We start from the raw sequence: 19,883 nt of genomic DNA, 5'->3' as shown, positions 1-19,883 counted from the left end.
GAGACAGAAGCAGATGCATGGATGATTTGCAATAATAAAACAACAAAGTTTCCCGATTCCCAAATGTTACCCTTTCTGTAACAAATCTAGAGTACAGCAAAGCTCAAAAAAGCAGAACATCCAATTTCAGAACAATTAAAAGCAAAGAAAAAAAATCTAGAAACCATTACTAATTCTTTCAGAACCCTGGAAATCATTAAATTAAAAGAAAATAAAGCAATCCTGAGATGTATGATATGCATTCACCCATCGACAACGAAGAATCTTGAAGCATCTTAAAGTCTAACAGGTTTATTATTACCACAGTTGTAAAAAGGAAAAAAAGAGAGAGGCGAGAGACCAAATTACCTATAGATGTGTGATGCAGACACTTATGTACTGCAGAGCTGATTAGCATACATAGTGTGATTAGAAGATTTGATCGGTGAGAAACTGTATCACTGTAAATCTTCTAGCTCAGCTACTTCATGATAAAACTGGTCTTTATAAGTCTTGCTCTCAATGGTTGAGATCACTACAAAGTGAAAGTCCTGAGGAATTAAAATATTTTCTTGCTAGGTTTTGGACAGTTGGTTTCTGATATTAGGTTTGTGACTATTTATTTCTTTGTGTAGAAATTGACCAGCTTGTCCAGTGTATAGTGCATGATTGTCAATAGAAGAGACTAAGAGGCTATATCTACCCTCTAAGAAAAGCATTGAAGACATGACTTACCCATCAAATGCTGGGATAAACACATTGGAAGCTTGTCTTTGCGGCCGTGTTTGTTTTTATGTGTTCAGTTTTTATAATTTTAATATGTTTTTTGTGTTGTTTTAATTTTTGATTGGGAGAGATCCAGAGTTTGTTTATTTTTTTATTTTATTTATTCATTTGTCCAATACATAAATACATAGGAAGAAAATAGACATGTGATAATATAAAAGAGGGTGAAAGTGAACTTAGAGGATGTTCTGTCTGGGTGCCCCCAGACTTCAACACCAACTGGAAAAAGCAGCCAGACACGCTGGTAAAAGCAAAAGCACTTTATAGTTTGAAAAATAAACACAGAGAAAAACCTGTTCTTCCCAACAGGCAGGCTATGAGGCTTCACAGCAGAGTCCTGATGGCCAGACAATACAGCAGACTTCTTGCTGGCACACCCACCACTGTAGAGAATAAGACCCACACCTTTTTCCCCCAAGGTTTCAGTATTCAAAGTCACAAACCAGAATTCCAAGACGCCAAAGATCACAGCCAGGTCCCAGGACTCCCAAAGATAATACTCCACAAGCCAGGAAGGGTGGGTCTGCCTTTTCAGCCTTTCCAGAGAGCACCACACCCAAACCCAGCTGTTGCCTCTTTAGTGCTGAAAGTACCTGGCTAATTGTCCCCTTCGTTGTGTTGCTCTTCTCTGCCGGAGATTGATTATTGCTTGTGCATTTTCATCTAAGGAATCCAGGCTGCTTGCTGGGGAGAGCTCCCTCTCGGGGGACTCTGGCTGTCCTCCCTCTCCCTCAGCCTGAGATTCCTCCTCCCCGTCTGCCTGAACCTCCTGTTCCTCATCCTCCCCCTCTGAGCAGGAAGCCGGCAGAGGATCAGCCATTCCCTGAGGGGCCTCAGACGGAATCACAACAGAGGAGAGGATATATGAAAGGAAGAGAATATATAAGATAGGTGAAAGAAAGGAAAGACAATTAGACAGGGGACGAAAGGCACACCAGTGCACTTATGTACGCCCCTTATAAGATGTGTGATTATATAAATGTAATAAATACGTTAATAGTGACAACAGTCTTAATAGTCTTCTTTTATTAATGGTTAGATAGTTCTAAAGGATATTGCAGATCAAATGTTATCAGTTGGGTCTCTTTCCTCCCAGCTCAGAAGTGTGAGGAAGCTGTGTTTCTTCTTTCTAAAGGGCATGCGTCTTTCGTCTTCCTTCAGCTTCTTGTATCAGCTGAAATAATTCTAGTGCTTGGATGGTAATCATATTGGACAAGATCTAAACCAGTTGCCTTCCAGATGTACAATACTGGATTTCAGCCAGTGAAGGGCTACCAAAATTTTTACTACCGCACTGTGGGCGTGGCTTATGCAGGATGCCCTGCATTTTCTTTTAACATCTTTCAGTGCAAATTGGGTGCTTTGTGGTGGAGCTTCATTTTCGCTACCCTACTGCGTCCCCTCCGTCTGGGCAGTAGCCCACCCCTGATTTCAGCTTTCATAATTTTCCATACTGTGTTATACTATTAGTGTCTATAGAGATTCTCAATCTGTTTTTTAAAAGGCTTCTTGGAACTTCTTAGATTTTTTCCTTGAAAACATTTTGCTTCTTATCCAAAAAGCTTCTTCTGTTCTGGCACCAACAGCATCACCATAAGCCATCTATTGTACATCTGGAAGACATTCCAAGACTGCCTTCTGCCGCATGAATCCCAACGACCAGTCAGTTCCCACAGAGTTGGCCTCCTCCAGGTTCCGTCAACCAGACAATGTTGTTTGATGGGGCCCAGAGGGAGGGGGCCCCAGCCCTCTGGAATCAGCTCCCCCCAGAGATTCCTACGGCCCCCACCCTCCTTGCCTTCCATAAGAGTCTGAAGACTCACTTATGCTGCCAGGCCTGGGGTCATTAGATCTTTGCCCACTGCCCAATGAATGTGTTGAGAGAATGTGGAGTGAATGGACTGATTGTTTTTAATGGTTTTCTGGGGGTTTTCTAGATTTTTAATTAGTTAATTGGATTAAGATATTGTGTATTATATATTTTATATGTTGTGTGTCATCCCGGAGACGTGCGACATTGAAATCCAATAGATAGATAGATAGATAGATAGATAGATAGATAGATAGATAGATAGATAGATAGATAGATAGATAGAAAGAAAGAAAGAAAGAAAGATAGGAGAAACCTGTTCTAAAAAATACATCTAAAAATCTCAGATGTTTTGTTCATGCAGCTTTTGTTAGGTCCTCAGACTTACGATGTCACCAAAAGCCATGCCAGCTGCAGAACACTTTTGATTGGCTAAAATGTGAGCAGCCTGAAGAGGGGGAAATAAAGCCCCATTATTGGTCTACCCATCTAACAGCTCTTCTATAAAAAAACTGTCAGTTGGCACATGTTACCAGTTGGGTCAGTTGCTGTCGCCATTTTGAGTTGCCATGATATATCCGTTAGCAATAAAGTTTAAGTTTAAGTTTAAGTTTAATCAGATTTGTATGCCGCCCCTCTCCGCAGACTCGGGACAGCTCACAGCAACAGCAATACAAGACAAATCCAATATTAAATTAATTTTAAGAACACCACAAGTTAAAAACCAATCATACACACTAGCATACCATACACAAATTTTATAAGCCTAGGGGGAAGGAACATGTCAATTCCCCCATGCCTGACGACAGAGGTGGGTTTTAAGGAGCTTACGAAAGGCTAGGAGGGTGGGGGCAACTCTGATATCTGGGGGGAGTTGATTCCAAAGGGTCGGGGCCGCCACAGAGAAGGCTCTTCCCCTGGGTCCCGCCAAACGACATTGTTTAGTTGACGGGACCCGGAGAAGGCCAACTCTGTGGGACCTAACTGGTCGCTGGGATTCGTGTGGCAGAAGGCGGTCCCGGAGATATTCTGGTCCGGTGCCATGAAGGGCTTTATAGGTCATAACCAACACTTTGAATTGTGACCGGAAACTGATCGGCAACCAATGCAGACTGCGGAGTGTTGGTGTGACATGGGCAAATTTAGGAAAGCCCATGATAGCTCTCGCAGCTGCATTCTGCACGATCTGAAGTTTCCGAACACTCTTCAAAGGTAGCCCCATGTAGAGAGCGTTACAGTAGTCGAGCCTTGAGGTGATGAGGGCATGAGTGACTGTGAGCAGTGACTCCCGGTCCAAATAGGGCCGCAACTGGTGCACCAGACGAACCTGGGCAAACGCCCCCCTCGCCACAGCTGAAAGATTTATTTATTTATTTATTTATTACTTGGATTTGTATGCCGCCCCTCTCCGAAGACTCGGGGCAGCTCACAGCATGTTTCTCTAATGTGATGTTTCTCTAATGTGATGTTTCTCTAATGTGAGCTGTGTTTCTTGGCACAACCGGCCTTGCCACAGTTCCTACTGACCAGTTCTTCACAGAGAATGGCTTTTATCTCTTAGTAGTTTTTAATACTTTGACATCATATTAGAGTAGTGAGGAAGTTGAGAATTGTAAGAAGACCATTTTGCTCTTCTGCCACTAACTAGAAAATATACTGTGAGACTTTTACTAAATCCCTTGAAAATTACATTAGGTGTCCATTCATTTTCATCCCATATTATTTAACGGTTACATACCGCTACAAATCATTCTTAAATTTATTGATGTCTCCAGGGACTCTTAGCAATACCAGGTTCCAAGAAGATTGGACGGTATAAAATGATATGAAATGAAATGCAGGCAAGGATTGGGGACAAAGACTTACTTGAATGGGATTGCCCATCCCCTGAGGAACAGATTTACAGTCTAGGGATTTCTCTGCATGGTGCAGAAGCCACACAAAACTGGTGGCATGAGAAGCCTTTCATCTGCCTTGACTAATAAATCATGTGCCTCCCTACTTGGAGGAGTGAGACTTAGTTTCAATGATTAATGTAGTGATGTCCTCAAGATTAGATTGTTCTAATTTATGTCTTCCACGTGAGGCAGTCTAGACATTGCAGATGGCTCAAAGCGCAGCTACACGACTAGTTGTTGATTATCTTACAGAGATAAGTGCTCACAAAGACGTAGAAAACCTTACAAGGCTTTAAGGCAAGCAACGCACGTGACTATTTACTGCCACATATACAGTGTTCCCTCAATTTTCGCAGGGGATGCATTCCGAGACCACCCGCAAAAGTTGAATTTCCACAAAGTAGAGATGCGGAGGTAAATACAGTGTTCCCTCGATTTTTGCGGGGGTTACGTTCCAAGACCTACCCCGAAAGTCGATTTTCTGTGAAGTAGCGGTGCGGAAGTAAAAACACCATTTTTGGCTATGGACAGCCAAAAACTACCCCCACGCACCCTTTTTCAAGGCAGCGCAAGGAGCCGGGCTTGAAACTAGGGCAGGGAGTGACGAAAGTGTGGAGTCCAGCAAAGATTGCTTTGAATGTCGGCTGCCCCTGCCCCCCCAGCACCTCCGGCCCCCTCGCCACTACCGCCCGATCCACCCCTCTCATCAGCTTTCTTGGGACACGGGTCCTCCTGCAGCAGCGCTGGCGGCTACGGCTTCTCATCCTCCTCATTCGGCCGGTAGCTGCTCTGAACGCTTTGAGAATGCCCGCCCCACCCCTCTCACAGTCCCTTAGCTGAGAGCGCTTTCGTCCCAGCTATCAGCGAGAGGGCTGCAGGAGAGGTGGGGGCAGGCATTCTCACAGAGAGGGAGAGAGAGAGAGGGAGAAAGAGAGAGAGAGAGCAAGAGGGGAGAGAGTGGAAGGTAGAGAGAGAGAGAAAAATTATAGAAAAAGGGAGAAAAAAGAGAAATGAGAAAATGATTGAAGCAGAGAATGACAGGAAAGAAAGAGAAAGAGAGAGAGAGAAGTGACTCTTGGGGATGACATATGACGTCATCGGGTGGGAAAAACCGTGGTATAGAAAAAAAACTGCGGAGTATTTTTTAATTAATATTTTTTGAAAAACCGTGGTATAGCCGTTTCGCGAAGTTTGAACCCGCGAAAATCGAGGGATCACTGTACACCATTTTTGGCTATGAACAGTATCACAAGCCATCCATTAACATTTTAAACCCCTAAATTACCATATCCCATTCTCTTAACAACCATTTACTCACCATTATTACTGGTACTCACCATTGAATAAGACACTTAGTGATTCTAATATTTATAAACATAATTATTTATTAACAATATTTTTTTTGTTATTTATTTGCAAAAATTATTAGTTTGGCGATGACATATGATGTCATCGGGTGGGAAAAACCATGGTATAGAAAAAAACCTGCAAAGTATTTTTTTAATTAATATTTTTTGAAAAACCATGGCATAGGCTATTCATGAAGTTTGGACCCACAAAAATCAAGGGAACGCTATACTCTCATATAGACCATTCTTTGTGGCTCCCAAATAGATGTGATTAACTTCCATTGCCACTTCTGCTTTTTTAATTGCATGGCACCTGTTGTGGTTAGCTCTGGCCCAGCTCCTGCCCAAAGGAATGTGCAGGTGGATGTGGGGGAAACATCCACATGCCGCAGGCGCATTTTGTTCCCGATGGAATCTGCCAACGAAGCCTCCTCTGACCAAGGGAGCGTGAGTGACAGGGAAGAGGGGAGTTTGGCAGGCAGCCCAGGAGGAGATCAATCATCTGTATCATCCTTGGATTCTGAACAAGAATTAATTACACATCCACGCATGCGTAGAGTGATGCATAGGAGACAACAACTAAAGGATTATTACAAGAGAAAATGAGGCCACCTGTGGTTGGGTGGGGCTGCTGTAATTAGTGCTATAGATAAAAGTGCAGCCTGGTGTTTTAGCCTCATGGCAGTTTATCTGATTCATTGTTTCGTCAAGATCGTGGTTTTTGCTGTTCAGGATTGTGTGTGTGTGGACTTTAGAATTGGACTCAATTTCCCAGTTATTGGGTGAGCAATTGGACTGCATTTAACCTGTGCCTTGTGTGTACCAGAAAATCCCTTTGACATTTAAAAAGGGAGCTGTTTCTGTTTTTCTATTTATAAAAACTTTTGGGTTTTCCTTTTATTGTGTTGTAGAAATAATGAAGTTGGAATATAAATAAGTACATAAAATTGTCCATCCTTCATTCCCTCATTCTTCCAAGCACTGACTATGAAAAGAGGACAAATAATTCTTAGCAGCAGGCTGAACTGATCTCCTGCAAGAGGCCATTAAATTAGAAGAAAGCCTCAGGTGGCTCATTCCTCATGCCCCAAATCATTATTTATCACAAGCCCGGTCTATATTTACTGTTCTTGGAAATAAATCCCACTAAACTTAATAATAATTGCTTCTGAATAAATGGGATTGCGCAGTAAGTAAATAGAACTGTTTATAGATGTTATTTGTTATAAAAATAATAATCATAGTCAGTATAGAAGAATGAAATGTTTAATGGTGCAGGTCAGAGGTGCATTCTACCTACCTTTGCCACCAGTTCAAATCATGACGTTTCACGCACATGTTCCCTCATGCAATTTCACTTCCGCGTATGCTGAGAAGGCGGATTCTGCTGGAAACACAGCTGAGGAGCTGATCAGCTGTGCTTCAGGCAAAGAAATAAAAGTCAGTATAGTGGAACCTCTACTTATGAACTTAACTGGTTCCGTGACCAGGTTCTTAAGTAGAAAAGTTTGTAAGAAGTAATTTTTCCCATAGGAATCAATGTAAAAGCAAATAATGTGTGCGATTGGGAAAACCACAGGGAGGGTGGAGGCCCTGCTTCCTCCCAGGAGATTCCTAGAGAGGCCCTGCGGAGGCTTCTCCCCACCTTTTTCAGCCCTGTTTCCTCCCAGGAGATTCCTAGAGAGGCCCCAGAGAGGTTTTTCCCCATCTTTTTTGGCCCTGTTTCCTCACAGGAGATTCCTAGAGAGGGCCTATGAAGGCTTCTTCCTGCCTTTTCCGGTTACAGTTTCAGAGGCTCAGGTTTGTAAGTGGAAAATGGTTCTTGAGAAGAGGCAAAAAAGTCTTGAACACCCGGTTATTATCTAGAAAAGTTCGTAAGTAGAGACGTTCTTAGGTAGAGGTACCACTGTATTAACCTGGGAGTGGGCAGGAGGGCTTTTTTCAAAGCACAGAACAAGGAGAAGCCATCAAAACACAGGAAAATGGGCTGAAAATTCAGAAAAAGGAGATGGCGATGAGCACGGACTGGCACAGACAAAACCAGATCCATGACATCAAAATTACATGACCAGCAGGGTGCTAACGGTTCAGGTGATCTGGTCGGAACCGAGAGGAACCCACCCTTGGTACAGATTATTTCTTTGGTCATCTCTAAGCCTATTAAAATATTTGAGACATCGTTTTTGAAAGCTCCAGACAATTGTCACTTGCTGAAGTGAGGTATGCTTTGAGGTATGCTGAAGAGAAAAATATAAACTATTTTTAATCCACCAGGAGAGGAGTGAATAATATCTTAAAATAGAAAGAAGTGTTTCTATCTGGCAAAAGAAAATGACAGTCTCTGAAGTGTGAAACTGAGAACACAATGAAAATTGTAGATATTTTAATGTCTTATTTCTTTTCAGTTTAGATTGTTGTAATATACAGCGAAACATTTTTTGAACATTCCACTTGTTTGTGCTGTAAAAATACAACTGATAACTTACTTGGCAGTGACAGTTACCCGACAGCTAATAAATATGTGTAGCATTTCAATGCATTGTTTAATGGTACCTAAAGAACTTTACTTCTGAAACTAAGAATCTTTGGACACTTGGTAATCCTTTATTCTCCATTTATGGCCTTGTGAATCAGGAAATGGAAAATGGAAGAAGTGCAGTCATTGAAAAGTTAATCAGTTGTCACAAAAGAGCAAATTGAAACCATTACTCATGTGATGGGGACCTTTAGCCATGGCGTCTGCCAAGTATTTGCAACAGGCACATAATAAATCTGTGCCTATAATTATACAGGATGAATATGCTGCATGTGTTCTGGTCATTGTGTTATAGGATCAGAAGGGATCATTAGGTCACTGAGTCCTATCCTTTGGTCATTGCAAGAATCCAATTAAAAGCATCAGTTAGCTGTTTAGTCTCTGTTGAATATGAACAATAGAGAAAAACAGCTTGCTGCTTCTTTGAATAATTGGTTCCACTGAGAAAATGCTCTTGTGGTTAGCTCAGCAGTAGTTCAGCTTCTTGTAATTTAAATAAATTTTCGTTATCCTATATTTTATTTATTTATTTATTGGATTTGTATGCCGCCCCTCTCCGTAGACTCGGGGCGGCTAACAACAGTAATAAAAACAGCATGTAAATCCAATACTACAACAACTAAAAAACCCTTATTTTAAAACCAATCATACCTACAAACAAACATACCATGCATAAATTGCAAAGGCCTAGGGGGAAAGAGTATCTCAGTTCCCCCATGCCTGTCGGCAGAGGTGGGTTTTAAGGAGCTTACGAAAGGCGAGGAGGGTGGGGAAAATTCTAATCTCCGGGGGGAGTTGGTTCCAGAGGGCCAGGGCCACCACAGAGAAGGCTCTTCCCTTGGGCCCCGCCAAACGACATTGTTTAGTTGACGGGACCCGGAGAAGGCCCACTCTGTGGGACCTAACTGGTCGCTGGGATTTGTGCAGCAGAAGGCGGTCCCTGAGATAATCTGGTCCGGTGCCATGGAGGACTTACAATAGAGATCATTTCTGTATGATATTCTTTCTGGTATTTTATGATTGTTATCAGTCTTCAAATCTTCTGTGTTTCTCTTTTTAGGTTAAACAAATTCATACTCCTGCTCCAGGGGTGGGTTTCAACTTACCTCGGTGCCGGTTCACTTTCTCGTGTGTTGTGTGGGGGTGCACATGCGCAGTAATAAAAAATCCAGGGGGGGGGGAACAAAGTAAAAAAAAAGACGGTGACTGCATGTACAGTGCCGGAACTCAACTTTTGCATATGCTCAGTAGGAAAAAAAAATTAAAATTAAAAAAATATATAAAAAATTTAAAAGATGGTGGACCCATGGACTAGCACCAACAGATCCGGTTCAATTATGTCATCATGATGTTACCATCAGGCTGCTCCCAGTTTGGGTGAATCAGTCTGAATCAGGACAAACCCACTTGTGTCCTGCTCCAATTTGTGTTTCCACCAAGTAGTCCTAAAAACTATCTGGTTTGATTTTTTTAAAAAATTTACACAATGTAAATAATATTCAAAGAAGTGTCCTTATTTTCTTTTATGGAGAATTGGCCTGTAAAAGGCATTAATTGCCAGGAGAAAAGAGAACCCTATACATTTTAAAACATATTTTAAAAATTAGAGCAGCATATTTTGCTACGGATTGCTAACCTAAAGACCATTTAAATTTGGGGTATCTCTGAAATAACCCATTTTGTATCATTATTTTGGCAAGGAATTTTAATTTTATATGAATGGTGATTCAAATTGAAATGGCAGTCATTGATCTGGAAAACTTCTTGAAGTTGAAATTGATGATTAAATGAAAATGTGAACTCGGAGTGACACAGCTATGAAAAATGCAAATTCCAGGAAAGATATGAGGGAATAGAAATGAACCGGCACTATGGCAGCACTTTTATAAAACTTTATATAAAACTATGTAGCAGGACATGCATACAGTTTTGATCACCACTGTTTAAAAAAAAAAATGCTGTTGATCTGCAAAAGTATTTTTTTAAAGGCATCTGAAAGTATACAGGAGCTAAATCACATATCCTACAAGAAAAGATTACAACATTTAGCAGAGATTATAGAGGATTTTATTAGGTAGAGAAAATTAAGCACTGGATAAATTTGTATGCTTTCATAATCCTAGATACTGAATGGACAAAAATAAATGCTTATTCAAATAGCATACAGTTAACTGTGATTGGCTGCTACAATATATAATGGCATAGCAGGGTAAGATACTTTTAAAATCATATATGCGCACATGGGGGTAAACCTCAAAGTTTAATGATATGTTGATGACACACTACTTTCAAAATTACAAGCAGTACATGTTTGACAAAAGTTGTTAAACTATAACAGTGGAAAATTGTTATTGCCTTCATGTACAGTTTCTCAGTTTCTTATAGTGGTAACAAAGAGTAGAATAACAGAGTTGGAAGGGACCTTGGAGATCTTCTAGTTCAACCCCCTGCTTAGGCAGGAAACCCTACACCACTTCAGTATGCTGGACTATCTCTGATCTGTCTCAAGATGCCTATTTTGATGTTGTACATCATTAGTCTAGTTAATTCTGACATACCAAATGTTCTGCCGGCGTGTCTCAACTGCCTGTAATTACAGGGTAATTAGTTCAGGAAGACACACACCACACGATAAAAGGAAAACCCAAAAGTTTTTATAAACAGAAAAATAGAAACAGCTCCTTTTTAAAATGTCAAAGAGATTTTCTGGTACACACAAGGCACAGGTTAAATGCAGTCCAATTGCTCACCCAATAACTGGGAAATTGAGTCCAATTCTAAAGTCCAGAGACACACACAATCCTGAACAGCATAAAAACCATGATCTTGATGAAACAATGAATCAGATAAACTGCCATGAAGCTAAAACACCAGGCTGCACTTTTATCTGTAGCACTAATTACAGCAGCCCCACCCAACCACAGGTGGCCTCATTTTCTCTTGTAATAATCCTTCAGTTGTCTCCTATGCATCACTCTACGTATGCGTGGATGTGTCATTAATTCTTGTTCAGAAACCAGGGATGATACAGATGACTGATCTCCTCCTGGGCTGTCTGCCAAACTCCCCTCTTCCCTGTCACTCATGCTTCCTTGGTCAGAGGAGACTTTGTCGGCAGATTCTACTGGGAGCAAAACAGGCCTGCGGCATGTGGATGTCTCCCCCACATCCACCTCCACATTCCTTGGGGCAGGAGCTGGGCCAGAGCTAACCACAACACCAAATAAATTATATCCTTTTATATCCATTATGCAAACATATATATGTTTAATATAAATAATATATATATATATCTAAATATTATCTATCATATATAAACCTTATTGACATCAGCAAGACCCTAGTTTGCCAATTTACAGACTTCCCAATACATCTATTTCAGAAGACTGACCAACAGGCAAGAGTCTTCGAAGAGGGGCGGCATACAAATCTAATAAATCTTAAGTCTAATAAATCTTAAATTTGATAATAAAGACTTCAGACATCCATCCATAAACAGAATGAGCCGAAGCTCCCCTCTTTTTGACTAGAGAGAAACCAAGTTAGTCATTTTGTAACCCTGGCCTCAAAAACTGGAAAAATAAAAATAGAAAAAGAACAGCAAGAGATTTATAGTAGCATGTAATGCTCTCTACATGGGGCTACCTTTGAAAAGTGTTCGGAAACTTCAGATCGTGCAGAATGCAGCTGCGAGAGCAGTCATGGGCCTACCTAGGTATGCCCATGTTTCACCAACACTCCGCAGTCTGCATTGGTTGCCGATCAACTTCCGGTCACAATTCAAAGTGTTGGTTATGACCTTTAAAGCCCTTCATGGCACTGGACCAGAATATCTCCGAGACCGCCTGCTGCCGCACGAATCCCAGCGACCGATTAGGTCCCACAGAGTGGGCCTTCTCCGGGTCCCGTCAACTAAACAATGTCAGTTGGCGGGCCCCAGGGGAAGAGCCTTCTCTGTGGCGGCCCCAGCCCTCTGGAACCAACTCCCCCCGGAGATTAGAACTGCCCCTACTCTCCTTGCCTTTCGTAAGCTCCTTAAGACCCACCTGTGTCATCAGGCATGGGGGAACTGAGACATCTCCCCCGGGCATATACAATTTATGAATGGTATGTGTGTATGTATGTGTGTTTAGAAAATGGGTTTTTTTAAATGTTTTTAGTAGAAATTTAGATTTGTTGTAAATTGTTTTTTCACTTTGTTGTGAGCCGCCCCGAGTCTGCGGAGAGGAGCGGCATACAAATCTAAATAATCACAAACATAAACACAAGGAAATCTGAGGCAAATCCTGGATAGAGGGAGAGATACTGGAATGGGAACCTATAGTAAATTTTGCAATTTTTATATTAGGATTAATATAAATAGTAGTTTAATTGCATAGCAATTACATGTTATTACTTTGGTATTCTCCATGTAATACTCCATGGTATTGCATTGTTATGCAACATAGAATCTCATTATACCCGAGTGCTTCCAAAGAAGAGGAAGCCAAGTTAAGGAATGGTCTGCTCTAATAATCTTTCTTCTCCCTCTGCCACTCTATGGAATACAGTATTTATGTTTTCAAATGTCTTGGCACTTGACTATCTAAGGCTAAGAGGAAGTTTTATTTTTAACCTTTTCTCATTTTTATACATTTAATTTTAAAACTATAGTTTGGTGCCTTCAATTATGTCTTTGAACAATGGGAGGTTTTTAATTGTCATTCATCACCAAAACTATCAGAGCCAGGATGTGATGTACAGAGTTCCTCCTTTTCTTCATAATTAACACCACCATAATTAGCACCACTACTACTATGTTAAGTTTACAGGGTAGTAAGTACTCAAGCTGTGAGACGCCTATCAGTCTCACAAGCCAGTGTTAAATGGAAAGAAGGCAAACAAAACTATTTCCCTTCTCCCAAGATAAATGATAGCAGCAGGAAAACACTCCATAACTAAGGAGCCGCAGGAGAGCAAACCAATCTATGTAAAATGCAAAATATTTCTGGGAGAAGAAACAACTTTTTGTAACCTTACATCTGCTGGCACCAACTCAACACAGCCAACTTGCTATGATCAACTCACCATGAGAGAATTCACCATCAGACAATTAGCCATGCTGAACTCATTAAGGGGCAAGTTGCCTTGAGACAAAAGTTACATAATATCAAAGAATAGAATAATTAAAGAATGCAAAAGGAAGAACAAAATGAAATGTGAATGACAAAAATTAAAACATTTTAATTATTTTAAATAATTAAATAATATTGTCCCACAGCGAGTTGTTCCATGGTGAGTTGACCATGGCAAGTTCAAGTTGGGAGTGGTGATGTTGGCTGTGGCAAGTTTTTTTTTTTAATTCTTTGTCCAATATACAATACATATGGAAGAGAATAGACATTAAGTAATATATATAAAGATAGAAAGTAAAAAAGAAGAGAAGTAGATGGGAGGGAGAGAATATATATGATATAAGAGATGAGGAGAGAATATATATGATATTTTATATATATATATATATATATATATATATATATATAGAGAGAGAGAGAGAGAGAGAGAGAGAGAGAGAGAGAGAGAGAGAGAGACAGAGACAGAGACAGAGACAGAGACAGAGAGAGAGAGACAGAGAGAGAGAGAGAGAGAGAGACAGAGAGAGAGAGACAGAGAGAGAGAGACAGAGAGACAGAGAGAGAGACAGAGACAGAGAGAGAGAGACAGAGAGAGACAGAGAGAGACAGAGAGAGAGAGACAGAGAGAGAGAGAGACAGAGAGAGACAGAGACAGAGAGAGAGAGAGAGAGAGACAGAGACAGAGAGAGAGACAGAGAGAGAGAGACAGAGAGAGAGAGAGAAGGAGAGAATATGTATGATATATAAGATAAGGGAAGACAATTGGACAGGGGACGATAGGCACATCAGTGCACTTATATACGCCCCTTACTGGCCTCTTAGGAACCTGGAGAGGTCAATCGTGGAGAGTCTAAGGGAGAAGTGTTGGGGGTTGGGAGTTGACACTATTGAGTCCGGTAATGAGTTCCACACTTCGACAACTCAATTGTTAAAGTCATATTTTTTACAGTCAAGTTTGGAGCGGTTAATATTAAGTTTGAATCTGTTGAGTTCTCTTGTGTTGTTGCGGTTGAAGCTGAAGTAGTCGTTGACCGGAAGGACGTTGCAGCATATGATCTTGTGGGCAATACTTAAATTGTGTTTTAGGCGCCGCAGTTCTAAGCTTTCTAGACCCAGGATAGTTAGTCTATTTTCGTAGGGTATTCCAAGCCACAGGTTCTTAAGTGTTGGCTTAAGTCTTCAGAATTGTATATTAATGGATATTTTTGAAAATACAGTAATACTTTAACTTTTCATATAAGTTTTATTGAAAGAATGATTATCCTTAGATCCAGACAGACACACAAACATAAGATACTATTATCACACCTACTGATATAAAATGTTATTATCTATTGCACTGCTGACTCAAGACACTTGCAAAGTCTAGATTGAATTAACAAGAAAAGTCTTAAGTCATCCAATTATGCCTCATCACAATCGAAGTCATTTTGTTGGGTGACAGCATCATCTTTTTCCTGAAACAGAAAGAGTATAAACTGCAGGGAAGCTAAATCAACCCTGTCAAGAAACTAGAGAGTGGGATGGAAATGCTCACATTCAAATATTTTTCAGATGACTATTTCATGTAGATGTCTTCCAAATAAATTTTATTCCATCTTCCTTATTTCATAAATTTAATTCATCTTCTGGGAATGTTAAATTAGCTAATCAATTGGTCATAAATGAAAAGCACCTCTTCCTATCTCATATCCTAAGATACATTAATGAGAAAATCAGATTTATTCAAGAAAATACATAGCTTCATGTGATCATGTTGGAAGGTAGGGGCATTATTTTATTATTTTTATTTTTATTTTTTTATTTCTTTTATGTGATGTTTTTTATATCTTTGTAAGCTGCCTTGAGTCGCCACATGCGAGTTGGTAGCTGTTCTGTCTGGGTTTTCCCAGACCTCAACACCAACTGAAAAAACAGCCAGACACTCTGGTAAAAGCCAAAAGTATTTTATAGCTGGAAAAAATAAGCACAAAGGAAAACCTGTCTTCACAACAGACAGGCTATAATACGTTACAGCAGGGTCCTGATGTCCAGTCAATACCACAAGCTTCTTGCTGGCACCCCCCCCCAAGGTTTCAATAGTCCAAGGCACAAACCAGGATTGTAAGCCACCAAAGTTCACAGACAGGTCTCACGAATCTCCAAGATAAAACTCCACAAGCCAGGAAGGGTGGGTCCGCCTTTTATCCTTTCCCAAGAGCACCACACCCAAACCCAGCTGTGACCTCTAATGCTGGAAATACTTAGCCAATTGAGTCCGTCTCTGATTAGCTCTCCTTTGTCGCATATCTATGATGTCTTGAGCATTTTCCCCTAAGGAATCCAGGCTGCTTGCTGGGGAGAGCTCCCCCTGGTGGGACTCTGGCTGTCCTTCTTCTTCAGCCTGGGATTCCTCTTCCTCGTCAGTCTGCACCTCCTGTTCCTCAGCCTCTCCCTCTGAGCTGGAAACCGACAGAAGGTCAGCCATTCCCGGAGGGGTCCCAGACTGAACCACAACAGTAGCTATATAAATTTTCTAAATAAATAAATTATATGATGGCCAATTGAAATGAAAACCACCAAGCCAAAGTGCTTCAGTCAAGAATTGCTTATTTGTGTCACTTTTCAATAAATCCATTCCTTGCAACACAACACAGACTTTGATTTGGTTTAACTTGTATTAAGTCATCTTTGGTTCACATTGAAATTAATGGCTTGATTTATCTGTGTTTGTGCAACTTTATATATGAAGATAAATAAAAAGATTAGTTGCATATTTGTGGTTTGTAATTTTATCTTTTAATATTTTTACAGAGAGGGGGGAAAATAAGCACAATAAAGGACTACAGAACAGAACCTCAATGTTATATAGAAACATGCCATGGATGTATGCAAAAGAAATTCGTGTGTGGTTTCTTACAAGAGGTCAGGTCTGCCAGTTAATTTTCTTTAAGCAGTAAATTAGTTCAAATAATGTCTGTGAATGAACGGTATTCTAATAGTACTCAAAAAGATTCATTACCATATCACACTTGTTCTGTAAAGTTATGGGATTTTCAGGGGCAGATTTGACATTTATGTAGAACAGGGTGTGGAAGAAAGAGAGTAAAATAAAATTTTATTGCATAAATATATTCATTTAACATTAGAGATAATCCATAAGCTTCCATTTATAAGGATAAGATTATTCAAATATTAGAATTAGTTCAAAAGCTGCTTAATCTTTATGATTCATGAGCATTGGGATTATATTTCTATGATTTGTCCTCTGCTTGTACAGATAATGAGACCATCTCTAGGCTCATTCATTTAACAGGTAACTGAAACTTCCTTATTACAAGAATTCCAGCAAAGGAAGCACCATTCTAATATCAATTAATAGGTGAGTTCATTTAAAAAGTATCATTTTAATGGTTTTTTAAATAAATTCCAGCGACCAATTAGGTCCCACAGAGTTGGCCTTCTCCGGGTCCCGTCGACTAAACAATGTCGTCTGGCGGGTCCCAGGGGAAGAGCCTTCTCTGTGGTGGCCCCGACTCTCTGGAACCAGCTCCCTCCGGAGATTAGAACTGCCCCCACCCTCCTTGCCTTTCGTAAACTCCTTAAAACCCACCTCTGCCATCACCCACTATTGGGAGAATTGAGGCACACACACACAAGGGCCTATACAATTTATGTATGGTATGTTTGTGTGTATGTCTGTTTTAATAATAGGGTTTTTAAAAGTTTGTAAAATGTATTAGATTTGTTATGAATTGTTTCATTGTATGCTGTGAGCCGCCCCTAGTCTACAGAGAGGGGCAGCATACAAATCTAATAAATAAATAAATAAAATAAATAAATACTATGCATTTACTGACCCAAATCAATATTTTAAAAATCTATATTACTTTATATATGTGTTGCTTCTATCCTGATATTGGCATAGTGTGTCCAATATCAGTTAAGACTGATTGACTCCTTTCCCTTTTAAATGGATTGTGTTAAGAATACCCATCTGTCACTCTTTATGTTTGTGTTTATATCCAACCCCAAAACTCTTTTTAAAATGTGCATTAGGCTTGTTGGAAGCAAAGTTCTTCCAAGTTCTTTCAAGTTCTCCCAGTAATAATGAGTACAAAATTAGGACATATTTTGATTAATATACTGCTCAAAAAATAAAGGAAACACTCAAATAACACATCCTAGATCTGAATGAATGAAATATTCTCATTGAATACTTTGTTCTGTACAAAGTTGCATGTGCACAACAGCATGTGAAATTGATTGTCAGTCAGTGTTGCTTCCTAAGTGGACCGTTTGATTTTACAGAAGTTTGATACACTTGGTACTGTGTTGTTTAAGTGTTCCCTTTATTTTTTTGAGCAGTGTATAATGGAATAAAATGTAACTGTTAGCTGAAAGGATATTAGGATTTGATGACAAGGCAAAATAGCTTGTAAAAGTCTCCCCTCAAATTAAATCTAATTCACACATTCACAATTAATTCACATTATCACATTAGTGCACATTAGTTAATTATCCCCATGCTCAGCCTACAATACTGCAAATTGTCTAAAGTTGACTACATGCTTCTGGAATTCTTGGAATGGTGGGTTAAAACCAGTTCATCCTGGTTCAGACAAACTGGTAGCAGTGGTAGGAGGCTCCGCCCACCCACCCACCCAGACATCATCACAGATGATCTGCGCACGCACAAAAGTGCTGCTTGCAAGTGAAGCAAGCGCGAGTGCGAATGTGAGCACATTCACAGTTCCAAAACAGTAACAAAAGTAAGTGAAACCCATTACTGGAGCCAAACCCCTCAATGATGTCTTTAATACAAAGAGAATCTTCTGTCTCAAGGATCACATAACTACCAATATTTTTGAGCTAATATCAACCTTTCTTTCTCCCCCCTCCCCCCCTTTAAAAATATATTGCTTTGGGAGAGTGGTGGAATAGTGGGTTCTTTTTTAATCAATATGTTAAAAAAGAGGCTAGTCATCCATTCATTATAGATTATTTAATAATTTCTGCATAAAATATGAGGTTGGATTTGATTGCCAAAATAGCCCATACCAACTTTGTAATTCTAGAGTAATTTTTTTTTACAAAGTATATCCAAAGTAATATATCAGACACACTCCAAATATATAATTTGCCCAACTACCACAAGTATTTGTTGTTTTTATTTATACCATGTCTTTCCCCCATCAGATGGATGCCTTATTCCACTTTTAACATTACAATTCACATGTCCAAACATTAGTGCTGATAAAAAGAAACACTTCAATCAAGAAGCTTAAATATTTATCCCAAAAGATCTGGAGATAGTTTAAAAAAATCAAGATAAAATACCACATTGAAATGGACATTGTGACAATGATTTTATTAATGAACAAATAGATTAGTAAAATACAATAGGACATTATTGAAAAATATTTGGAAGTTTGATCAATACATTGTTATAGAAGTAACAGATTTAGAATCTTTGCCTTATAAATATCCATTCTCATTGTTTGAAATGTATTCCATAGGCATTTTTGTAAAACACGTACTGATGTAAATCTGCTTCAGGTTGCTTGAACCCTTTATTACAGAGTTGAATTGTATACATAAATAAGTGGTTATTGTCTCAAAAGAAAAGGCATCTACATGGTATCAATTTATATTTTTCTTCAATATCGGATTATGGAAGTAATATCTAAAATTTTAAAGTGTTTTTTTTATTTCTTCATATATATATTTTGCAATTTTAGAAGTTGGGAGTTCTTGCTGTCCTTACAGATTTCATAATGCTTTCATTTCTTATGCTCAGCCAAATTCTTCTCAATTCTGACAAAGTCTTAACATACAAATTAATATACCAACAATGCTGCTTGGAAGCACTGGTATGTGCACTGGTCCTCAAAACAATACTATCTGGCAATTATCAAGATCTATTAATTGACTAAAATGATAATGACTATTCAGAATTTTTAACTTGAAGTAGGTCTTTGCAATATCCTTCCATATACAGTATATACTAATCAAGCAATCAACAATGATATCCCATATCTTTCTGCTTAGTCATCAGGAAGTAGACATGTGTTGATGACTTGGTAGGGGTGTCACTATTTGACATATATTTGAAACGTCAGGAATTCTATTACAGATTTTCTCAGGGAAAAATATTACTAGCTTTTCTTCCCATCTTATTCTCAAAAGACTCCCAAGAGACAAGATCAAAGTCATATCCTCTGCTATTGATTTCAAAACTATGGTTGCCTGAGAAATCTGACGGGAACTGGATTTGAAGGTACTACCAAACTGAGATGAAATAATGGTTTGCTAGAGTATTTTTGAAATAGTGTCACTGTTTTCTTACAGTTGGCATACATGTGTATATATTTTGGGAAATTGATATTTGTGTTTTAAAATGTTCGAATCTTGGAATCATTTATATGCCTT

The sequence above is a fragment of the Erythrolamprus reginae genome, chromosome 2, assembly GCF_031021105.1.
Source record: "Erythrolamprus reginae isolate rEryReg1 chromosome 2, rEryReg1.hap1, whole genome shotgun sequence".
Classification (NCBI taxonomy): Eukaryota; Metazoa; Chordata; class Lepidosauria; order Squamata; family Dipsadidae; genus Erythrolamprus; species Erythrolamprus reginae.
The sequence above is the reverse complement of the archived record's forward strand: the minus strand, read 5'-3'. Positions refer to the sequence as shown.